This window comes from Nicotiana tabacum, chromosome 20, assembly GCF_000715075.1.
Source record: "Nicotiana tabacum cultivar K326 chromosome 20, ASM71507v2, whole genome shotgun sequence".
Lineage (NCBI taxonomy): Eukaryota > Viridiplantae > Streptophyta > Magnoliopsida > Solanales > Solanaceae > Nicotiana > Nicotiana tabacum.
Window position 1 is genome coordinate 101,091,450 of NC_134099.1, and position 23,940 is coordinate 101,115,389.

The following is a 23,940-nucleotide window of genomic DNA, read 5'->3' on the forward strand; positions in this document are numbered from 1 at the left end:
CTATTTTTCACCTCTTTACTAACGGGAAGAAGCTTGGGAGCATTTTTCAAGAGGGATTTTCAGAGGAGTTCATTGGGGTAAGGTCTTTGGTCCCTAAACTCGTTATTGGAGTGATTTTTATCATTATAAGCATTAAAAATTAAGGAAAATCAGTGGTAATTTGGGGGTTAGGGTTGACTAATTATAGACCTTTGAGTGATGATTTGAGGGACCATTTGAGGTCTGATTTTGGTACTTTTAGTATGACTGAACTTGTGAGAGTGTGAGGATTCTGGAAATGTTAATTTTACCCTATTCCGAGGCATGGGCCCAAGGGGCATTTTGGTCATTTTACTAATTTTGTGTATTAGCTTAGAATTTCTTTGTAGAATCAGTTACTTGAAGTGTTATTTACATTATGAAATTGAATTGAATAGATTTGGGCCATTTGGAGTAGAGTACTCATGGCAAGAGCGTGGTTTCGGATTGATTTCAGCTGGTTCGAGGTAAGTGACTTGCCTAACCTTATGTGGGGGACCTTTCCCCTTAGGATTTGGTATATTTGATAATTGAAATGCCTTGTACGTGAGGTGACGAGTGCGTACTTGAGCTAATTGTTGGAAATCCGGTTTTCTTTAAGAAATTTTAATTGCGTTCCTTTTTCCTGTCTTATACTACTTGCAATTTAAACCCGTTTTTAGACTAGAAAAGCATGTTTAACTGACTTAATTGCTTACTTGCTTAAACTGTCTTAGTTGTATTATGTGAAGCATGTTAGGTTAGAATTACATGTTTACTTGGTACGAAATTGAGCTTTAATGAGTATTTCTTATATTGTTGCCGCGTGTTTTACTTTGGGACTATGGGACGGCATCTCGGGTGATCCCTTGCACATATTTATGATTTGAGCTGAGGAGCGGGATACCGAGAGATCCCTAGCACGTATATTGAGGATTCCATGAGATCCTCGGGATACCAAGAGATCCCTAGCATATATTGAGGATACCGAGAGATCCTCGAGATACCAAGAGATGCCAAGCATATATTGAGGATACCGAGAGATCCTTGGGATACCAAGAGATCCCTGGCCTATATTGAGGGTATTAAGAGATCTTCGGATACTGAGAGATCCCCGGTTATTTCCTTGTGCATGTTTTTGCCTCTGTTTCAGTTATTGAATTCCTCGTCTTCCTGTATTAAATTCTTATTGTTAGCTTTCAACTGTATTACTTATCTTATACTGTCATACCCTATATTTTTATTTTAACTCAGTAGGGCCCTAACCTTCCTCATCACTACCCGACCGAGGTTAGGCTTGGCACTTACTGACTACCGTTGTGGTTTACTCATGCCCCTTTCTGCGTATGGTTTTCATGTGCAGATCCAGGTACTTTGACTCGAGGTATATCTGCTGCATTTGCAGGCCGAGGAGTCCCTTTCCATTCTATCTTGTAGTGATAGCCCTTCTATTTTCTTCTGTTGATGTAGACATTCCGAAGTTAGAGCATTTTTATTATATTCGTAGCTTGTGATTCATGGGTTTTCGGGTTTTAGGAAACCTGTGTTAGTTTATGAGAGTTGGTACTGTGTATGCCGAGTGGCACTTTCAAATGTTGTTTTATTACACTATTTACGTTTTAAATTATTTTCTTTTCTTCCGCAAATTCGGTTTATCTTCCGCATTTTAGGCTTACCTAGTCGTAGAGACTAGGTGCCATCACGATGGTTCACGGAGGGCAAACCGGGGTTGTGACAAGTTGGTATCAGAGCTCTAGGTTCATAGGAGTCATGAATCACAAGCTGATTTATTAGAGTCTCGTTGATCGATACGGAGATGTCTGTACTTATCTACGAGAGGCTATGTAACTGTTAGGAAAATTCCACTTCATTTGATTTCCTCATCGTGCGAGATTTTGATATCACAATTCTAAACTTCTTTCTTCTGTTCTCTCACAAATGTTGAGGACATGTGCTACCTGAGATGATCAGGCACCCGCACCCCCTACTGCAGCCGTTAGAGGTCGGGGCTGAGGCAGAGGACGTGCACGTGGTGCTGCCAGAGCATCTGCGTGAGCTGCCACCGACGTACCGCCAGCAGTTCTAACCGAAGTCCGGGTACCTAATATGCGTACTGCTACTACTACTCCAGCACTTTAGGAGACTCTAGGACAGTTTATGAGCATGTACACCACTTTGGCTCAGGAAGGGTTGCTTCCCCTTGCTGTGGCTACATCTCAGGCCGGGGGAGGAGCACCCCACCGCCCACACTCCTGAGCAGTGAGTTCATGTTGAGTAGGTCCTTGAGATTATTCCTGTACAGCCTGTAGTCCGAGATCAGCCCGAGGACAGGGCAGTGGTTTCCGAGCATGAGCAACTAAATCTTGAGAGGATCAAGAAGTACAAGCCTCCTATATTTAGTGGTCTACCATCAGATGATGCTCTATGATTTCTTGATGAATGTTACTGTATTCTCCGTACCATGGGTATATCAGGATCGAGCAGGGTTTCCTTCACTACTTTCCAACTTCGAGGAGCTGCCTATGAGTGGTGGGGCACTTATGAGTTAGACAGTCCAGATGAGGCTGTTTCACTGACTTGGACTCAGTTTTCAGATCTGTTCCTGAGAGAGTATGTTCCTCAGAGCCTCGGGGACGCATGGCGCACAGAGTTTGAGCACTTGCGCCAGGGTACTATGACTATCTTAGACTATGCTATCTGTTACACTAGTTTGGCTAGACATAGCCCAGCCTTGGTTTCTACTGTTCGCTAAAGGGTTCGCCGGTTTATTGAGGGCCTTATTCCTAGTATCAGGTCTAGCATGGATCGTGAGTTGGAGATGGATATTTGTCATCAGCAGGTGGTGAGCATTGCTAGGAGGATTAAGGGTATGCATGCTAGGGAGAGAGAGGAGAGGCAGGCCAAGAGGTCTCGAGAGTCGAGCCATTATTTTGGTGCCCGTGCCCCAGCTGCAGGACATCATGGTAGGGGTTATATGAGTCGCCCTCTTCATTCAGTTCTTCTAGTAGCCAGTGGTATTCCAGCTTCTTCTAGACCTCAAGAACCTTATTATGCACCTCCGGTATCTAGCGCGCCTCTTGCGCGGGGTGCTTTCAGAGGTCAGTCTAGTAGACTTGGCTCGAGCCAGTCACAGTCACCACATCCTCCCAGAGCTTGTTTTCAGTGTGGTGACACATGCCATAAGGTGAGGGATTACCATAGACTTGGGAGGAGTGCACCCCCACAGACTTCCCAGCCGCAGCGGGCACCAGAGAGTTCGTAGGCTATGGTTACAGCTCTAGTTGCTACCCCACCTGCTCAACCGGCCAGAGGTGGAGGTCGGGAAGGTAGAGGTCTCCCTAGAGGGGGAGGCCAGGCCCGATACTATGCCCTTCTTGCCTGAACTGAGGCTGTTACCTCTGATTCTGTCATCACAAGTATTATACTAGTTTGTCACAGAGATGCATCGGTTCTATTCGATCCAGGCTCCACTTACTCTTATGTGTCTTATTATTTTGCTCCGCATTTGGGTGTACCTCGGGGTTATTTGAGTTCCCCTGTTTATGTTTCTACTCCTGTGGGAGATTCTCTTGTTGTAGATCGTATTTATCGGTCGTGTTTGGTTGCTCTTAGTGGTTTTGAGACCAGAGCCGATTTATTATTGCACAGCATGGTAGATTTTGATATTATCTTGGGCATGGACTAGTTGTCACCCTATTTAACTATTCTTAATTGTCACGCCAAAACCATGACGTTGGCTATGCCAGGTGTATAGCATGTTGAGTGGAGGGGTACTTTAGATCACACTCCTAATAGAGTTATTTCTTTCCTTAAAGCTCAGCGTATGGTTGAGCAGGGGTGTGACATGTATTTAGCTAATGTGAGAGATGTCAGTATTGATACCCATTCAGTTATTTCAGTCCCAGTAGTACGGGATTTTCTCGATGTGTTTCCAGCTGATCTTTCGGGCATGCCGCCTGATAGAGATATTGATTTTGGCATGATTTGTTGTCGGGCGCTCAGCCCATTTCTATTCCTTTGTATCATATGGCTCTTCCTGAGTTGAAGGAGTTGAAGGATCAGTTACATGAATTGCTTGATAAGGGTTTTTTTCGGCCTAGTGTATCACTTTGGGGTGCTCCTATCTTGTTTGTGAAGAAAAAGGATGGTTCTATGCATATATGTATTGATTATCGCTAGTTGAACAAGGTTACAGTGAAGAAACATTCTCTTTTGACTCATATTGATGATCTATTTAACCAACTTCAGGGCGCACAGGTGTTTTCTAAGATTGACTTGCGCTCATGTTACTATCAGTTGAAGATCCGGGAGCCAGATATCCTGAAGAATGCTTTTAGGACTCGGTATGGTCTTTATGAGTTCTTTGTTATGCCATTTGGGTTGACCAATGCCCCAGCAGCCTTTATGCATTTGATGCATAGTGTGTTCCGTCCATATCTTCACTCGTTCGTCATTGTCTTTATTGATGATATTCTGGTGTATTCTTAGAGTCGGGAAGATCATGAGCAGCACCTGAGGACTGTACTTCAGACTCTGAGATAGAAGAAGTTATATGCTAAGTTCTCAAAATGTGAGTTTTGGTTGGATTCCGTGGCATTCTTAGGCCACGTGGTATCAAGTGAGGGTATTTAGGTGGATCCGAAGAAAGTAGAGGTCGTGTAGAGTTGGCCCAGACCATCCTCAGCTATAGAGATCCGCAGTTTCCTTGGCTTGGTGGGTTAGTACCATCATTTTGTTGAGGGGTTTTCATCGATTGTAGCACTTATGACAAGACTAACCCAGAAGGGTGCCACGTTCTAGTGGATGGAAGAGTGTGAGGCGAGCTTTCAGAAGCTCAAGACAGCTTTGACTACAGCCCCAATTTTGATACTGCCTACAGGTTCGGGGTCTTATACAGTCTATTGTGATGCCTCGAGGATTGACCTCGGAGTGGTTTTGATGCAGGACAGTAGGGTGATTGCCTACGTATCCAGACAGTTGAAGGTACATGAGAAAAATTACCCTGTTCACGACCTTGAGTTAGTTGCCATTATTCATGCCTTGAAGATCTGGCATCATTATTTGTACGGGGTTCCCTATGAGATTTATACTGATCATCGGAGCTTGCAGCACCTGTTCAAGCAAAATGATCTAAATTTGCGCCAGAGGAGGTGGTTGGAGTTGTTGAAGGACTATGATATCACTATTTTGTATCACTCGGGCAAGGCTAATGTGGTGGTCGATGCCTTGAGTCGTCGGGCATAGAGTTTGGGGAGTTTGGCTTATTTACTAGCATCTGAGAGACCTATGGCGATGGATATTCAGGCCTTAGCCAGCCAGTTTGAGAGATTGGATCTTTCGGAGCCCAGTCGGGTTCTAGCTTGTATGGTATCTCGGTCTTCCTTATTTGATCGTATTAGAGAGCATCAGTAGGATGACCCTCATTTGCTTGTACTCAAGGACAAGGTTCGACATGGTGATGCCAGATATGTGACTATTGGTGATGATGGAGTATTGAGGATGCAGGGTCGGATTTATGTACCCAATGTTGATGGACTTCGAGAGTTGATTCTGGAGGAGGCCCATAGTTCATGGTATTCCATTCATCCGGGTGTCGCGAAGATGTATCAGGATTTGAGGCAGCGTTATTGGTGGAGGCGGATGAAGAAAGATATAGTTGGATTTGTAGCTCGGTGCCTCAACTGTCAGCATGTGAAGTGTGAGCACCAGAGATCGAGTGGGTTGCTTCAACAGATAGAGATTCCGGAATAAAAGTGAAAGCGGATCACCATGGACTTTGTAGTTGGGCTCTCACGGACCTTGAGAAAGTTCGATGCTATTTGGGTGATTATTGATAGGCTAACCAAGTCCTCTCACTTCATTCCTATGTATACTACTTATTCTTCGGAGCGGTTGGCGGAGATTTATATCCGGGAGATTGTTCGTCTGCATGGTATTCCAGTTTCCATCATTTCAGATAGAGGTACTCAGTTCACATCACGATTCTAGAGGGTCGTTCAGCATGAGTTGGGTACTCGGGTGGAGTTGAGTACAACATTTCACCCTCAGACGGACGGGCAGTCCGAGCGTACTATTCAGATTCTTGAGGATATGCTCTGTGCGTGTGTGATTGAGTTTGGAGGATCTTGGGATCAGTTCTTGCCATTGGCGAAGTTTGCCTACAAAAACAGCTATCAGTCCAGCATTCAGATGGCACGGTATGAGGTTTTATATGGTAGGCGGTGTAGATCCACGGTGGGTTAGTTTGAGCAGGGTGAGGCCAGATTATTGGGAACAGAATTGGTGCAGGATGCTTTGGAGAAAGTTAAGGTGATTCAGGATAGACTTCTTATAGCCCAGTCCAGACAGAAGAGTTATGCGGACCGGAAGGTTCGTGATGTTTCCTATATGGTTGGAGACCGGGTTCAGCTTGGGGTTTCACCTATGAAGGGCATTATGAGATTTGGAAAGAAGGGGAAATTGAGTCCAAGGTTTATTGGCCTTTTGAGATATTGAGGCGTGCTGGGGATGCTGCTTATAAGCTCGCCTTACCTCCCAGCTTGGCAGGGGTTCATCTGGTATTTCATGTTTTGATGCTCTGGGGGTACCACGGTGATCCGTCACACGTGTTGGATTTCAGCTCAGTCCAGTCGGACAAGGATCTATCTTATGTTGAGAAGCCAGTGGCAATATTAGACAGGCATGTTAGAAAGCTGAGGTCAAAGAACATTACATCAGTAAAGGTTCAGTGGCAGGGTCAGCCATTCAAGGAGGCGACCTGAGAAACCGAGCAGGATATGAGCAGTCGTTACCCTCATCTTTTCACTACTTCAAGTATTTCTCTATGCTTGTTCGAGGACGAACGAATGTTTAAGTGTAGGAGGATGTGACGACCCGACCGATCGTCTTAAGAATTAACGCCCTGATCCCCTATTAACTACTTTCCCTGTGTTTATTTATGCTATTTTGATTTGCTGGATATTCGGTTTTGAGTTTCGGAGAGTTTTGGGACACTTAGTCCCTAAATGAGAGCTTAAGTGTTGGAAAGTTGACCGTAGTCGGAACAGTGTAAAGACGACCTCAGAATGGAATTCTGATGGTTCTGTTAGTTCTGTTTGGTGATTTCAGGCTTAAGGCCGTGATCGGATGGTGTGTTGGAGGTTTGTAGTTAATTTAGGCTTGAAATGCCGAAAGGTCGAATTTTGAAGTTTCCAGTTCGATAGTGAGATTTTGATCCGAGGGTCGGATTGAAATTTTGGAAGTTGTAGTAGCTCCGTAGTGTTGAATGTGATGTGTGTGCAAAATTTTAGGTCATTCGGACGAGGTTTGTTAGACTTTTTGATCGAAAGCATATTTTTAGAGTTTTGGAGTTCTTAGGCTTCAATCCGTGGTTGATTCGTCGTTTTGATGTTGTTTTAGGTATTTTAAGGATTGGTATAAGTTTGGATAGTGGTATTAGACTTGTTTTTGCTTTTGGTTGAGGTCCCCGGGGGCCTCGGGATGATTTCGGATGGTTGTCGGAAGAATTAGAAGTGGTTTGAAGCAGCTGAAGCTACTGATGTCTGACATAACTGCACCTGCGGTTGGATCCCGTAGGTGCGGAGCCACAGAAGTAGCGGAGCAATCACAGAAGCGGAATTGGGGAGGATCAGCAGGGTCCACAGGTGCGGAAGACTTACCGCAGAAGCGGTACCTCATCTGCGAATGGGTAATCGCAGGTGCGGAAGCTGGTCTTTAAGTAAAAGGTCGCAAATGCGACCATGTCCTCACCGATGCGGTCCTAGGGCCGTAGAAGCGGATTAACAGGGCAGAAACATATAAATACTTGCCTTCACAAAATTTAGCTATTTTTCACCTCCTTTCAAACGGGAAGAAGCTTGGGGAGCATTTTTCAAGAGGAATTTTCAGAGGAGTTCATTGGGCTAATGTCTTTGGTCCCTAAACACATTATTGGAGTGATTTTTATCATTATAAGCATGAAAAATTAAGAAAAATCAGTGGTAATTTGGGGGTTAGGGCTTGACTAAATAGAGACCTTTGAGTGATGATTTGAGGGACCATTTGAGGTTCGATTTTGGTACTTTTGGTATGAAAGAACTTGTGAGACTGTGAGGATTATGGAAATCTAAATTTTACCCGATTTCGGGGCATGGGCCTGAGGGAAGTTTTGGTCATTTTACCTAATTTCACGTATTAGCTTAGAATTTCTTTGTAGAATCAGTTACTTGAAGTGTTATTTACATTATGAAATTGAATTGAATAGATTTGCCCCATTTAGAGTTGAGTACTCGTGGCAAGAGCATGATTTCAGATTGATTTGAGCTGGCTCGAGGTAAGTGGCTTGCCTAACCTTGTGTGGGGAACCTTTCCCCTTAGGATTTGGTATATTTGATAATTGAAATGCCTTGTACGTGAGGTGACGAGTGCGTACTTGAGCTAATTGATGGAAATCTGGTTTTCTTTAAGAAATTTTAATTGTGTTCTTTTTTCCTGTTTTATACTACTTGCAATTTAAGCCTGTTGTTAGCCTAGAAAAGCATGTCTAACTGACTTAATTACTTAATTGCTTAAACTATCTTGGTTGTATTATGTGAAGCATGTTAGGTTCGAATTACCTGTTTACTTGTCACGAAATTGAGCTTTAATGAGTTCCTTATGTTGTTGCTGCGTATTTTACTTTGGGACTACGGGACGGCATCTCGGGAGATCCCCTACGTGTATTTATGATTTGAGCTGAGGTGCGGGATACCGAGAGATCCCTAGCATGTATATTAAGGATACCATGAGATCCTCGGGATACTAAGAGATCCCTAGCATATATTGAGGATACCGAGAGATTCTCGGGATACCAAGAGATCCCTAGCATATATTGACCCGAGAGATCCTTAGGATACCAAGAGATCCCTGGCATATATTGAGGGTACTAAGAGATCCTCGGGATACTAAGAGATCCCCGGTTATTTCCTTGTGCCTGTTTTTGCCTCTGTTTCAGTTATTGAATTCCTCGTCTTCCTGTATTAAATTCTTATTGTTAGCTTTCAACTGTACTGCTTATCTTATACTATCATACCTTATATTTTTATTTTAACTCAGTAGGGCCCTGACCTTCCTTGTCACTACCCGACTGAGGTTAGGCTTGGCACTTACTGACTATCGCTGTGGTGTACTCATGCCACTTTCTGTGCATGTTTTTCATGTGTAAATCCAGGTACTTTGACTCAGTCCTATCACCCTTGAGGTGAGGCTACTGCTCTAGAGACTTCGAGGTATATCTGCCGCATCCGCAGACCGAGGAGTCCCTTTCCATTCTATCTTGTAGTGATAGACCTTCTATTTTCTTCTGTTGATGTAGACATTCCGGAGTTAGAGCATTTTTATTATATTCATAGCTTGTGATTCATGGGTTTCCAGGTTTTGGGAAAACTGTATTAGATTATGAGAGTTGATATTGTGTATGTCGAGCGGCACTTTCAAATATTGTTTTATTACACTATTTCTGTTTTATATTTTTTCTTTTCTTCCACAAATTAGGTTTATCTTCCGCATTTTAGGCTTACCTAGTCGTAGAGACTAGGTGCCGTCTCGATGGTTCACGGAGGGCGAACTGGGATCGTGACAGAACCGTACTCATAGCTGTGATGATTTTATTATAAACGCGCCTAAAGCAAACTATGAATGTTCCAAATATTTTTACACTAAGTTATAATATTAATGTGAGGGTCGTAGATTAAATGATTCAATTGTGAATGGCACGCCTCAACTTATTTTAAAAGGTTTGTATTTCATTAATAGCAAATTAAGGATGCTCCTATTTAAATCTAATTTGAAATTCAATAAAAAACTATTAATTATATATTTTTAGGGATATATGTTTAGCTTTTAATCATTTTTTGACAAGGAAATTGGGCCAGCAATAGCCCATTAATTATTTGGTCAAGAGCCAATAGCATTTGAGGCTGTATTGGGCTCAGAGTTTTGGCCCAGTCCGATTTTATCTAAAGTTGGCCCATATTGGGCTTACATTAGGCGGGCCCAGTCACTAACGTTCACAAGTTGGGCCTATCCACCTCTACATTTAAACTAACCAAGATTTACAGGATATACACAATTGTCAAAAAACCATAAATCAATTTACTTTTATGAAAGGAAAATAAGAATACAATTCTAGTTTTTGAGAGTATGCTACGTATGATTTGCAAGGCATGAAAAGAAATGTGTTTGTACTATTATTCACAAGGGAAATTTATAACTAGGGGGGTCAAACTGCTGGTTTAACGCCCAGGCCCATTCACCTAGTCCCAGACTTGCTCAGGTAATTCCAGATTGGGCCTTATTACAAGTCTGGCCCAAGTTGTATTCAAACAGTTCTGCAATAATGGGGCTATGCTTATTACAAAGTAAATCATCCTGTTATGAACCTAAACTAGTAGCCGTACATAATCAAGCTCTAATTTAAGGCATTCTAACAGTCCATCTGACAGTCCGTAAATTACAACATACTCCTAACTACAACCAAGTATATAAAGAAGAAAAGAAAGGAAAATTTTAAAGTATAGAACAATATTTTTCCTAACTTCGGGCCTTTCAAATGTTACCAAATCCTTCAAGCCAGCTTCAACTTGCATGAAATCAGCTATAGAGTTGTTTCTCACAGGCCAACATTTGATTCCAGCCATGAGGTTTCTTTGCCTTATTGCCACTCACACACAAACATCAGAAATAAAAGGGAAATTTCAGTAGTTGTGAAGAATCTATTTAACAATGTATTATCAAGTAAAAAAAAAAAGCAAAGCAGGCAGAAAAAACAGTTGAACAACTTCAAAAGTCAAGGTTCAGTTTTAGTATAAGTCAGAAATAGACTCATAGGTATATATAAAATAGACACACTAGTTCAAACAATCACATAGTAGATCCATAGACTTTTACTCTTTTCATGTCAAACATCAATTAACAGAAGAAAACCTCAAAAGTTTAAATGAAACAAAGTTTACTAATTAACATGTTAAATGTGAAGGAATCAACAAATGATAAGAGATGATCAAAAAACTTCATAGAACAGATGAAAGCTATCAACTTATTCATGCCAAAAATTAAGTATTAGATTTAAGGCAAATACCTGATTACAGCAAAATAGACTATACCAAGAAAAATAGGTCTCTTAAATAGCAAAAAACCAGCCACAAAATAAGTGAACAGTTGATTGAATATTAAAGATGGAGCAGCCACCAAAACCCAAACAAGCAGCAATAAAACCACAGCCCAAAAAACCAAGATCCAACCTCAAGCTTCCAAAAAATCAGAGTGCTCGAAAAAGATAACCTAAAATCTAGCTAGAAAAACATAAGTTTTTTAGGCCAGAGAAAGTTTCAAATGTTTTCTTTGCATTCTAAATTTTGGTCTAACTGTGATGATTCGTGTATATGTGAATGAGTGAAGAAAAGGTAACATATATAGGCACAAAAAATGTCATGTGCTGAAAGAATAAAGGAATCATTCCATCAACCACAAAAGGCATATTTAACATAGTTGGATAGTTGACTATCCCTAATTGGTTTCAGTACTTTTGTACTAACCAAATGAGGCTAGTTGCCCCCTATTCTAGAACCTTCCAGCATGGTCTTTATCCCATTTCAGATTTATCCACCCCTCATGACCCCTTAAGTTTTTCTTTTGTTCAAATAAACCCTTACAATTTTATAATGATGCGCAGATCAAACAAACATGGACTAGGCCAGCAATTAACAAAAATAATGATCAATTATGATGAAATCAGTAGGAACTTTATGTAATGAAACTACTAAAACATGCCAATTTACAATAACACAAGCAAGATGAAAAAAACACATGAAGCTGGGGCGTTGAGAACCCTAAATCATGTGAACTAAAATATAGTGAAGAAGAGAAAAAGAAGATTAACAGAAGACATAACGAAAAAAACACCACAAATGATTTAAAACAAACAAAATAACCAAATTCTATAGCCATGAACTAATAATTAAACTAAATAAACATGAGCTTAAACCAAATTAAAAACAAACATAACGGCAGAACCTAATTGAACATGCATAAAAAGTTACTGACTTGAAAAAAAAGAAAAATAATGGAGAAGACAGTGTGAGGCCTTACCAGAACAAACATCAAAAAGAAATTTGGACCAGGGTTCATAAGAGGCTGGCTAGACTCTGGTCATGCTTTGAAATAGGTCCAAACATACAATAAGCAATCGTTCTTGCTGAGAACGATTAGTTATTGTAAATTTAGACCCAAGTTGTACCTTGAAGCTCAAAGGACCAGAAGAAAAATAAAAAAAAAGGGGTAACCTCGGATTTCTGGGGTCTCAGATTCAAGGTTCGAGGAGATTGGGACTGATTCGAAAGGAATTGTGGTGATATTTGGAGAGAGGATGAGAAGGACATTATAGGGTGTTATTCTGGTAGGGTTTGGAGAAACTCCGCCGCCGTAAAGCGATTTCTGGGCGGCGGAGCCGACAAGAGAATAGGGGTGGCTAGGGTTTCACATTGGAGAGGGTTAGAGACGGAATGAGAGGGTTGAATGGGAGGTTAGGTCTCGTTCAGACAGTGTTATACAAAGGGGGTGCTTAGTTCCGGGCCGTTGGATCATAAGGATCCAACGATTGTAATTGAGAGATGGTGAAACGGGGTCATTTTAGGAGGGTGGGGCTGGACCGGGTATTTGGAAGGGAATAGGGCTGGGTTTGGACGGATTGGGCATTAAAAATGGCCCAAATTCAAATTAAATCCCTTTTTCCTTCAATTTCTTTTCTTATTTCCTTTTCCTTTATTTTTTTTCTTTTTTTTTCTTTAATTAAAAAACCTAAATCAAATTCCTAAATTATAAAATTAAGCTAATTATCTAATTATAATAGTTAAAAAAAATTAGTTGATCCTAAATTAAAAGAGAAAAATTATTAATCTAAAATTAAAAGTTAAAATTTAAAACTGAACGATTTTTTTTGTGACTTTCATCGCAATAAAGCAATTAATTAACTAATTAATCCTAATATATGAAAACAAAATCTCAATGCAATGCATGGTATTTTTGATATTTTTTCATGATTTTAATAAAATTAAACGTACACAAAAAATGCAAACAATTAATAAAAAATCCTATAAAATTGCAAAAAAAATTGGAAAAAATCTATTTTCTTTATTTTTATAGGAGTATTTCACATAGGGTAAAAATCGCATGCTAACAGTTGCCCCTCTTTGCTCGAAAACACGAAGAGTTTTCGGGCAAATATAAAATGAGCAACTACGAGCGATTTGTGCCCGTTTGAAACTATATGGGAAGCATTTTTTTTTTTGGAAAAAGTCTGACTAAACCTTGCTTCGGAGGTTGCCTACATATCCTTGGCTATATAATAATCAGGTTAGTGTAGTTCTGAATGTTTTGGTAGCTGGAACTACCGAGAAGCTGTGATTTCACTGTTGTTGCTGCTCTTTCTGCCTGTTGAACTCCTTATTACACCAAAATAAAGATAAAAAGCTAAACTAGCTAAAGCTATAAACTATGAGTTACAAAATTCCTATCTATAAACCTTCTAAAGATTAATCTTGATTCTTGGCTGGTTCTTCCTGCAAACTCTGGTCTGAATCTTGAGGCTCGTTAGCTGCAACCGCTGGTTCATTTTTCTTCAGCTTTTCGGAACAAGGAAGGACATATAAAGCTTGTGACTTCGATCATATCTTGATCAGTCCGCATTTTTTCTCCACTTCTACACTTAGAGTTCACTTCTTTTCTTGTTTTTCTTTTCTTTTATTTGGATTGAGACTTCTTCTTCTGGTCATCTAAAACTACGTGCCTTATGGTAAAAACCTATTCAGGCACCAAAATAAACATACAAACGAAATTTTTCTGCACTGGTTTTCAATAGGAAATTTCGTGAGTTATTGCAACAAAATCTAAACTATTTCTTTATTGAAAGCAATAAAATTGGGATTGTGTATCCTTGAGAAAAAGAGATTAGAGATTGGAGACCCTATATCTAAAATAAAATCCAATGGGGGTCGGAGGCCTTAAGTTTGGAAGATTACCAGGTTATGCTGGAAAAATGACCGGGTTATACCGGGAAGGTCCTCCGGTTATGCCGAAAAAGTCATTGGGTTATGCCGGAAAGGTCCTTGGGTTATGCTGGGAAAATCATCGGGTTATGCCGGAAAAGGTCCTCGGGTTATCCCGGGGGAGGTCATCGGGTTATGCCGAAAAAGGTCCTCGGGTTATGCCGGGAAAGGTCCTCGGGTTATGCCGGGGAGGTTATCGAGTTATGTCGGAAAAGGTCCTCGGGTTATGCTGTGAAGGTCATCGGGTTATGCCAGAAAGGGTCCTCGGGTTATGCCAGAAAGTCATCGGGTTATGCCGGAAAGGTCCTTGGGTTATGCCGGGAAAGTCATCGAGTTATGCCGGAAAGGTCCTCGGGTTATGCCGGGGAAGTCATCGGGTTATGCCGGAAAGGTCCTCGGGTTGTGCCGGGGAAGTCATCGGGTCATGCCGGAAAGGTCCTCCGGTTATGCCGGGGAAGTCACTGGGTTATGCCGGAAAAGTCCTCGGGTTATGCTAGAAAAGTCATCGGGTTATGCCGAAAAGGTCCTCGGGTTATACCAAGAAGGACATCGGGTTATGCCGGAAAAGGTCCTCGAGTTATGTCAAAAAGTTATCTGGTTATTCCGAAAAGATCCTCAGGTTATGTCAGGTATCAACTAGGGAGTAGGACCCTATACTGGAAAAGACTACCAGGTTATGCTGGCAGCGACTAGGGATGAGACCCTATGTTGGAAAAACGTAGCTAGAGATTGGGGACCCTAGTCTACCATGATTTTTAATTTTTCTTCTTTTCTTTATTTTTCTTCTTTCTTCTTTTTTTTCACTTTTCATTTTATTTAGGAGAATGAATGAAGAGTTTAAAAAGGGACTTCCCTTTTCGGGTCAACTTTTGCTGCAGAACCTTTTTAGTTTCTGCGTGCCTTACTTTTATTGCACCTGCTTCTTGCAAGGTTATTTTGGATTGCACCTGTTTTCCTGTTTTCAAATCAAAGAAAAATTAGTCAGTTTGAAATGATGGTTGGTTTTGTGGCCTTGATTGTTTTGATCACTTGATCTCGGCCCAGCTCTTTCGATGAAAATCTCCATTGTTCGTTGGCTTTCTGGAAATTGGTTTCATTTCTAAACCCAGGGATCTTGACTTTCCAAAATTCCCCAAGATGGTTAACCCGTGTGGGGCTTATCCTTTTCATTTTATTTTACCTTTATGGGTATTTGACTTTGATTTCTTTCCTTTTCAAGAGTTTTGATTCTAGAGCATCGACCATCATGGCCAGTCGAGATCGACTTGATGAACCTGTTGAGGTTGTGTGCTTTTCTTGAATTTTAACTTTTGTCAAACAAAACCCTATAAAATCAATCTTGCCATCTTTTCTTTGTATTAGTTTCGGAGGAGAATTAGACTGAAAGGGATTAAGAAAAAAAAGTAAACAACATACAGGATAATGAATTTAAACGAGAAGTGTCCCTTTCGGGGAAAGGAAAAAAGGACTTATTTGGAGTGCATGCAGACTTCAATAGACATGACATGCTTCTTGGACTGGATACCCGATCTGTGCAAACCATCCAACTCTCATAAAACCCTTCATAATCTATATCTCAAAACTGAGAAACCTTGCCAAGACCGTTATCAGTACCGATGGTTGTAAGTGATTCCTTTTCCAATCAGTGGCGCCCTTTGCGGGTTTTCACCAACTGACCTCTCCCATTTCTCTTCTCAACGTCGCCTTATAGTGCTCTTTGTGAGTTTTCACTAACAAGACTCTCTCATTTTCAATTTCTCAGCTCACCATCGCCTTACGGTGCCCGTGTGGGTTTTCACCAATAAGACTCTCTCATTTTATTTCTCTCATTTGATTGTATCAGATCCAAGTAACCAACATCCTCCCATTTTAAACATCTTTACCGATTGATTAGAAAGACTTTGAATAGGATTTAGGGTAAAAAGAGTTTGGATTGAATTACAACTTTGGAACCTTTAAGACAGACTGTCACCGAACCATTATAAATTCTGCCCCAGTTTCAACTTTGGGGAATGTGGATTTTTATTTTGGTGTGACTGAACCACAGAGAGAGGCTGCCTACGTATCCTTTCGGAATCAAGTCGAACATAGTTCAGGCAAACTTTGTTTTTGATTTTCTTTTTGTTTTTGTTGCTTTGTTTTGTCTTTTTATTTTTGAGCAGCATTTTTGGGTTCCAAAGAGGGTAGTCAAAAAAAGGTAACTGAATCAAAGGGTTTACAAAGGGTTAACAGTGTTTGGGTAGAGAGTATGAAAGCCTTCGTCATCCCAATCAAAGAATATCTGTACCGCAAAAGGGTTAAACGTAATACCTTTTGACCGCGTCTGCATTGACGGCTATTTCAGGGTCATTTCCTTCAATGTCTCCCAAGTACAATGCCCCTTTTGGCAACAATTTTCTTAGAATGTACGGACCCTTCCAGTTTGGAGTGAACTTTCCTTTTGCTTCCTTGTGATGCGGGAGAATATATCTCAAAACAAGTTGCCCCACTTCAAAGTTCCTCGGTTGCACTTTCTTGTTGTAGGAACAGGCCATTCTTTGTAGATACAACTGCCCATGGCAAACTGCGACCATCCGCTTTTCATCAATCAGGGTTAACTGTTCTAGATGGGTCTTGACCTATTCACTGTCCTCAATCTCAGCTTCAACAATGATTCGAAGAGATGGAATTTCAACTTCTGCAGGTATTACGGCTTCAGTGCCATAAACTAATAGATAGGGCATTGCCCCAACTGACGTGCGCACGGTTGTGCGATATCCCAACAATGCAAAAGGTAACTTTTCATGCCATTGCCTAGAACTTTGGATCATTTTCCTGAGGATCTTCTTGATGTTTTTGTTCGCTACTTTAACAGCACCATTAGCCTTGGGCTGATAAGGGGTAGAATTTTGATGCGTGATCTTAAATTGTTCCCATACCTCCCTCATCAGATGACTATTCAAATTTGCAGCATTATCCGTAATGATAGTTTTAGGAATACCAAAACGACAGATGATGTTGGAATGCACGAAGTCCACCACTACTTTCTTGGTGACAGCTTTGAGAGTGACTGCTTCAACCCACTTTGTGAAGTAGTCAATGGCAACTAAAATGAATCAGTGTCCATTTGAAGCTTTCATCTCGATTGGCCTAATGACCTCCATACCCCAAGCAACAAACGGCCATGGTGCTGACATAGGGTGTAATTCTAAAGGCGGTGCATGAATCAGGTCACCGTGTACCTAACAGTGATGAGACTTTCGGACAAAATTGAAGCAATCCTTTTCCATAGTCATCCAGTAATAACCTGCCCGAAGGATTTTTTTTGCAGGGACGTATCCATTCATATGGGGTCCACACACTCATGCGTGCACTTCATTCATGATTCTTCCGGCCTCTTGGGTATCCACACATCTTAAAAGGTTCAGATCTGGAGTCCTTTTGTATAAGACTTCTCTGCTCAAGAAGAATCCACTGGCGAGCCTTCTAATGGTTATCTTTTGATCTCCGCTAGCTTGCTCGGGGTATTCCTTTGTTTTCAAAAATCTTTTTGTTTACCATAAAAATGGTAATAATAATTAAATTTGTTTATGGGACTCTAAAAATATGTGATCTATTTTTATGCTAGTTGTTAAGTAGTCGATGCTATGTATGTGAGACTTAGAAACAAAATAAGAGTTAAGGATAGGGTGATAATCAAACCGTTGGGCCAATTATCGGGGCCTCGAGCTTGCCGATTTGGGGCCTCGAGGTCAATTTCGGAGCTCGGCAGGGAGCTATCGAGGGGGGTCGGAATACCACTAACTGCTATAATAGAATTAACGAAGGCTCTTTATGGCCAATGATAAGCAGTAAATGATGAAAAAATATGAAGATAATAAAAGAAAGTAATAATATCAAGAGAGTATGTTAGAAAGTAAATAGAATGTTCTTGAATATGTCGTGTGGAGAAACTGAAGCAACAGAGACTTACAAAGTGACAAGGATCCCCTTTATATAGGAAGGGAATACCATCATAGTACAACAAGCATTAATTACAAAGATACAGAGATGTGACAACTAGATGACACCCTGATTCGGGTCTTAGACTAGTCCACTAGGCTTTGTTAGTCCTAGTTGTACGCCTAGGGAGCTTCTCATTCCTACCATCACCGAGGTCGTCGTTATCCTGAGTTTGAGTGTCGACAACCCTCGAGGGATGGTACTCGATCCGTGGTCTCGAGCCTTCAAGGTGATCTTCCGAGATACCTTAATAATGAGAAATTGGCTTCTCCAATTTCGCCGTATACAGATAGTCCCCGCATTTCTTAGAGAGGAGCGACAAGAAACGATTTTGACATATGACTCTTCGGGCTACCTATGATGGCGTTATACTGATGGTATCAACTTGTAACGTAAGCCTTCACGATAAACGGGGCATCTCATGGACTTGTTTTTTTAGCGTCATTCAATGTGCTACCGATTACCATTCTTTAGAGTGACAGTACTGTCGTTGACTCGATTTCCAATAACGCATTGATTGTGCCTGTCGATCCGTCTTTCAAATGCATTGATGGCATTGTTAGCCCATTATCATCCCCTATAAATGGGGGCCTTTCTACACTATCTTTTTATCTAAGTACTTTTCAACATCTTTCCATCCCTTTCTTCTCATTATCCTTCTCCATTACTACCCGCCATGTTTGGGGTCTCTGGCCTTAAGATCTTATGGCGGCGTTCTTATCAGCCACGCCATGGCCTTTTGCCTAGGCTTTCCTGTGTCGAGCGAGATTATACCATCTCGTCGTTGTTGGATCGAGGTGATGAGATAAAGGGGGTCGGCCTATTTCGATTTAGGAGGACGTTTGGACTCTACACCGCTGCTCGAGAGAGTTTTCGGACTATACAACGCTTATCACTCTCATACCCTGGCCTAGTGTGGCACTTCATCCCTCGGGTTTTTTCACAAAGGATAAAATGGCACAACCGGCTGTTAAACTCACACGGCCCAATGTCCCTAAAGTTGGACTCGGAGCGGCCGTGCGAGTAGGGTTGAGGACCGCTGAATCTTCAACCTTTGACTTTAGTGATCTATGTCTCTTTTTTCTGCCTCTTCTGCATCACCTTCCTCTTCTTCATTTTTGCCCTTGGAGATATTGCTCTGTGAGATTGAAATGGGAACCTAGAGGAGGTGGCGATCGAAGATATCGTCGTTGAGGATGTACGCTCGAGAAGACGGTGCTCGAAGATGCTGCTGCCGAGGATGCACTCTCAAGAGTAGGTTGGGCTCTTAGGATTTTACTATATATATACCTTCTTGCTTCTTTGTTTCTGTGTAAGGACCCTTTGTGGGCTTTTGTAATCATATGTAAGGACCCCTTGTGGGATTCTCTAATCGAACTTTTATGAATATGAAAATGTTTCCTCAATTTTGTCTTTGATGCTTGCTGTATTCCCTTTTATTTACGTGTATGGAGATTCCAAGTGTATGACTCTACCAGTCGGTGCCAATATCAAGCCCAGATGTGAGTGTTTTTTCCTGATTTTTGATTTATTAGTATGGCTTCTCGTGGAGTCCTTCGTCGTTCCTTGGATCGAGCCTGGATCGGGCCGATGAACTTGGGTCATTGGGACCTTTACTTCGAGTAGAATGAAAGTAACACTTTGGGCATTGAAACCATGATTTATCACTTAGGCTCTGTGGTAACCTTTGAGAAGAAATTTGCTCGGAGGCTCGTGGACAGGGACTGCCTTTGATCTTTCGAGGGTAGTCCCCGAGTAGAGGTTCGTTTAAATCCGGACCACCTAGAAGCTTGCTTTGAGCTTAGTGTAAATAGCCTTAAGGTGCTGTAGATAGATCTTGAAAGAGGGTTTATCCGATCTCAGACAGTGCCCCGGGGGCAAACCCATACGGGTGGAGTCTAAGTGCTTATTTCCTTGGAGCCTAACTTCTTTTTTTGGAGGTTCTCGAGGTCGGGTATCACCTCGGAGCTGGTGATGACACTGTTGGCCCTTTAGAGCCTGACTTCTCGCCGATAAAGGTCCTCGAGATCAGGTACCACCTAGGGACTGGCGAAGGTGTTATTGGCTTCCTGGAGCCTAACCCTTTTTTTATGGAGGTCCTCGAGGTTGGGTACCACCTCGGGGCTGGCGATGATGACATCCGCCAGTGTTTTTACTTGGCTTTGAGGCAGGTGGATTGTCGTCGTTCCTTCCATGTACAAATAGGATTGTTTCTGCTCTTTTGATATATCACTCTTTTAAGCAGTTGCCCTTCTCTTTCCGTGTCAAACCCTTTATGATTTCAGCACTAACGTACTTGCACAAATTCCCACTTTAATTTTCCAATTTTTCCATAGTCATGACTGCTGCATCGGGGTCTACCTGGAAAAGAGGGGAGAACTCCGCCTCCGCCATTTAGGACCAACGAGAGTATTCCTTGAAGACTGCTTCTTTGATAGGAGAGAAACATCTTGGGTTAGTGAGAAAAGACTGCGAATGGGGAGAGAAAGTAGTGTTACAAACATTTTCCATGGATGAAGGCATCATGGATCGTGCTGATGGATTTTTGAATGTATACACGTATCCTTTCATACTAGGCCCCTTGATAGGATTGTGCTCGATTTTTGTTTAAAGTATCATGTTACCTTGGCACAGATCCACCCATAGTTTTGGTAAAAAGTGTTGATGATGAGATTTTTCACGAAGAAAGCGGGGCTTGAACTTACGCTCAGTCATCTGGTTAGGCTGTACCGGCCCTTTTACCATCAAGGTCTGATAACCTTATGATGTCGATCGACCACGCCCTTCGTTGTTGATGATGAGGAAGATGGAGATCGGGAGTGGATGAGTCACTTTGTCCGAGCGCGGACTACTGACATCATCCCTGTGGAGCTTATGTTATTCCCTGAGGAGTCGAACTATACACGTAAGTGGAGCATTTTCCGCCTTCTCAGTTTTGTCCATGGCAAAAGCCGACTCCATAACCTTGCCTTCTCTTCTTTTACTGGAGCATTTTCAAGGGCGTTGGGCAATGTTGCTGATTTGCCGAATTGGGTTAGGAAGTTGGCAATCCACTCGACCTGTGATGAGCGCAAGTGGCGAGCTCTTTCCCGAGGCATATGGGAAGCGAAACATCATGGTGTGTGTTGCGCTATTTTTTCCTTTCCCTTTCTTCACATGGAGAGGCATTTTCCCTTTATGCTTATTAATCTTGCTGCTGTAGGCATCGGAGAGCCTTCCAAGTTGATGCCATGCTCCTCTAGAGAGGGGGAAGGGTCGCCAGCTTCTGGGCTGAAGGATGAGAGCAATAAGCGAGAGATGCATTTACAGGGCGATGGCAATCAAAGCAAGCAAAAATGGGTCGGGGCTACGGAGCGGAAGCATCGTCCGAGACTATTGCGTCAATAGTTTCTGGTTCTGGAAAGATGGTTTCCCCATTGTTGTCGCCCTCTTTTTCCATCGACAGTACTTTTAGGGATACTAAAAATCTGGGGTCGCATACACCGAGCGATCGTGCTTCGATCAGAGTCGACTCTTTCAGAGCTATGGTAACTAGGTTGACAAATGTGCACTTGACCTTCAAGGAAGCCCAGCGGCTTCACTTTGTGGTGAGTTTCGGCACATGTCTTTCAAGCTTCGCTCCTTCCCTTCCTTTTTGGGTTTTCTTTGGTAGGCAGTAGACAAGCTTAAGTCCGGGCTGCTTAGTTGCGAAGCCAGGCTGCAGAAAGCTCTGGATGAGGAGATATCCCTTAGGTTCCTTTGTGATGAAAAGGAGGTCGAGTTGGTATACTTGCGGTATAAGGTATGCCGAAGCTTGAATTATGAGAGCTACTTGAAGGAGCAGGTAATTTTCTGTTTTGGGTGAGCATGTGTTCCGCCTTCTAGTTCCCAAGGCTAATACTTTGTTTATTTTAGTTGCAGATGAAGGTCTTGGAGTGCCTTCGGGATGAAGTTGGTCGGGGCAGGCATGAGCGTGATGAGCTAAAAGCTCGGGCGGAGGCTCAGGCTCAGGCTTTAGAGGGGTAGGATGCTCTGGCTAAAGTTCTTTCTTTTGAGGCTCAACTTCGCTTGGCTCGTGACAATGCTTCGGTTCAAACTGATATGATTAAGAAGCTTGAATCCGAGCATTCGAAGGTCAGGGCTGAGATTGTTGATGTCCGGGCTAAATCTGTAGTGAGCCGAACTAAGGCTAACCAGGAGATGGCGATCTATTTTAAAGGACGCCACCGATGCACAAGCTGAGCTGAGAAGAATCCTCGACTGTGAAGAGAGGATTGAAGAATATGTTCGCTGCAAGTCTCAAAAAAAGACCCTTGAGGAAATTCGTGTTAGGGGTTTTGCCCTCTCGGAAGAGTTGGCGCGAGCAAGGGCAGATGAACGTGATGCTCGGTTGCCTTTGCCTGATGCTGAAGAAAGCGAAGTTGAGGCTGGAATGCCGTAGCCCCCGGGGAGGAATAGATTTTGATATCTGCATGTAGCATTTTCAAAGCATGTTTGTAGATGGAGATTGTATTTTTTCGCATATGTGTATAAAAGAAAACCTTGCAGCTTTATTCCTTTTGTATCTCTTTCTGTTTTGGCCAAATAAACTAGTCTTCGAGTTGGTAGGAATCCTTAGAGTGGTGATACGGACCTGGGACTCATTAGGCTAGCCCATAGGCTCTTACGCACTTGGTCGATGCAATCTTTTATGTGTGAGCCGGTGACAGTGGCCCTTACGCTTTTGGTTGATACGACTTTGTGGGATGGTGACAATGGATCTTATGCCTTGCCCTAAGGCATATTTAGTTAACTATTTTGGGTTCAATCTCCGAATCAGGTTACGACTCGAGCTCATTTGACTCTCAAGTTTTGCATTTGTGTGGGCTGGCGACAGTGGCTCTTACGCCTTGGGTCGATGCGACCTTTTATGTGTGTGGCCCTGAGGCTCATTAGGCTGGTGACAAAGGCTCTTACTATTTGCCCTTAGGCATATTTAGTTAACTACTTTGGGCTTAGTCTTCAAATCGGGTTACGACTCGAGCTCATTTGACCCTCAAGGTTTTAGATTTTAGGCTGGCGACAGTGGCTCTTACGCTTTTGGTCGATGCAACCTTTTATGTGTGTGGCCCTAAGGCTCATTAGGATAGTGACAATAGCTCTTATGCTTTGGTCGATGCGACCATTAAGGTGGGCTTTATTTTTCCCTCGATAAGGATTTTTGAAATATTGTTTGCCTGACTCTTTGACGGCTTAATAAAAAACATCGACTGTGAGTCGTTGTATGGTGATGATCGAGCACCTCAGGAGGTTTGCCTCGGAGGCTGAGTATCTTGAAGCCGATGTTTAGGAGCTGACGTGGTCGAAGCTCTTTTGCCTGTATTGAGGGTATCCTGTTTAACCGGTTCTTTTCGAAGTAGATTCGAAGTAATTGAAGGCTGATGATTTTGTAGCGATGGTCGGGTGTCCCTGAGTCACATTAGTTTGGCTAGTACAGCCATGTGAACGGAGTCACTTGTCTTCGGCCGGAGCCTTTGAGTCCAAAGTGAAGTAGTTTTAGCATTTATATTAAGGGTATGCCTTTTTAGGGGTCTTACAAGTTCAATATATAGCCGAAACTTTAAGATCGGGTTTATGCCTTTAGTAAGGTCTTACAAGTTTTACATGTCGTTGAGTTCTTACAGTTTAGGATACTTGGTACAAGTATCATTCATGCCTTGCTTGAGGTCTTACAGATATTGTCACTTGGTACAAGTGTGGTTCATGCCTTGTTTGATGTCTTACAGATATGGTTGATGCCTTATGTAGGTCTTATGAGACTGAGTCTGCCCGCTCGGGGTCTTATGGCCTTGGGTTTTTTAATAGATACGATTGGAGACCGTCCCCGAGTCATCGAGGGTATCTTGGATCGGAAGTCGTTGCTTGCAATCTTTGTATTGCCTCA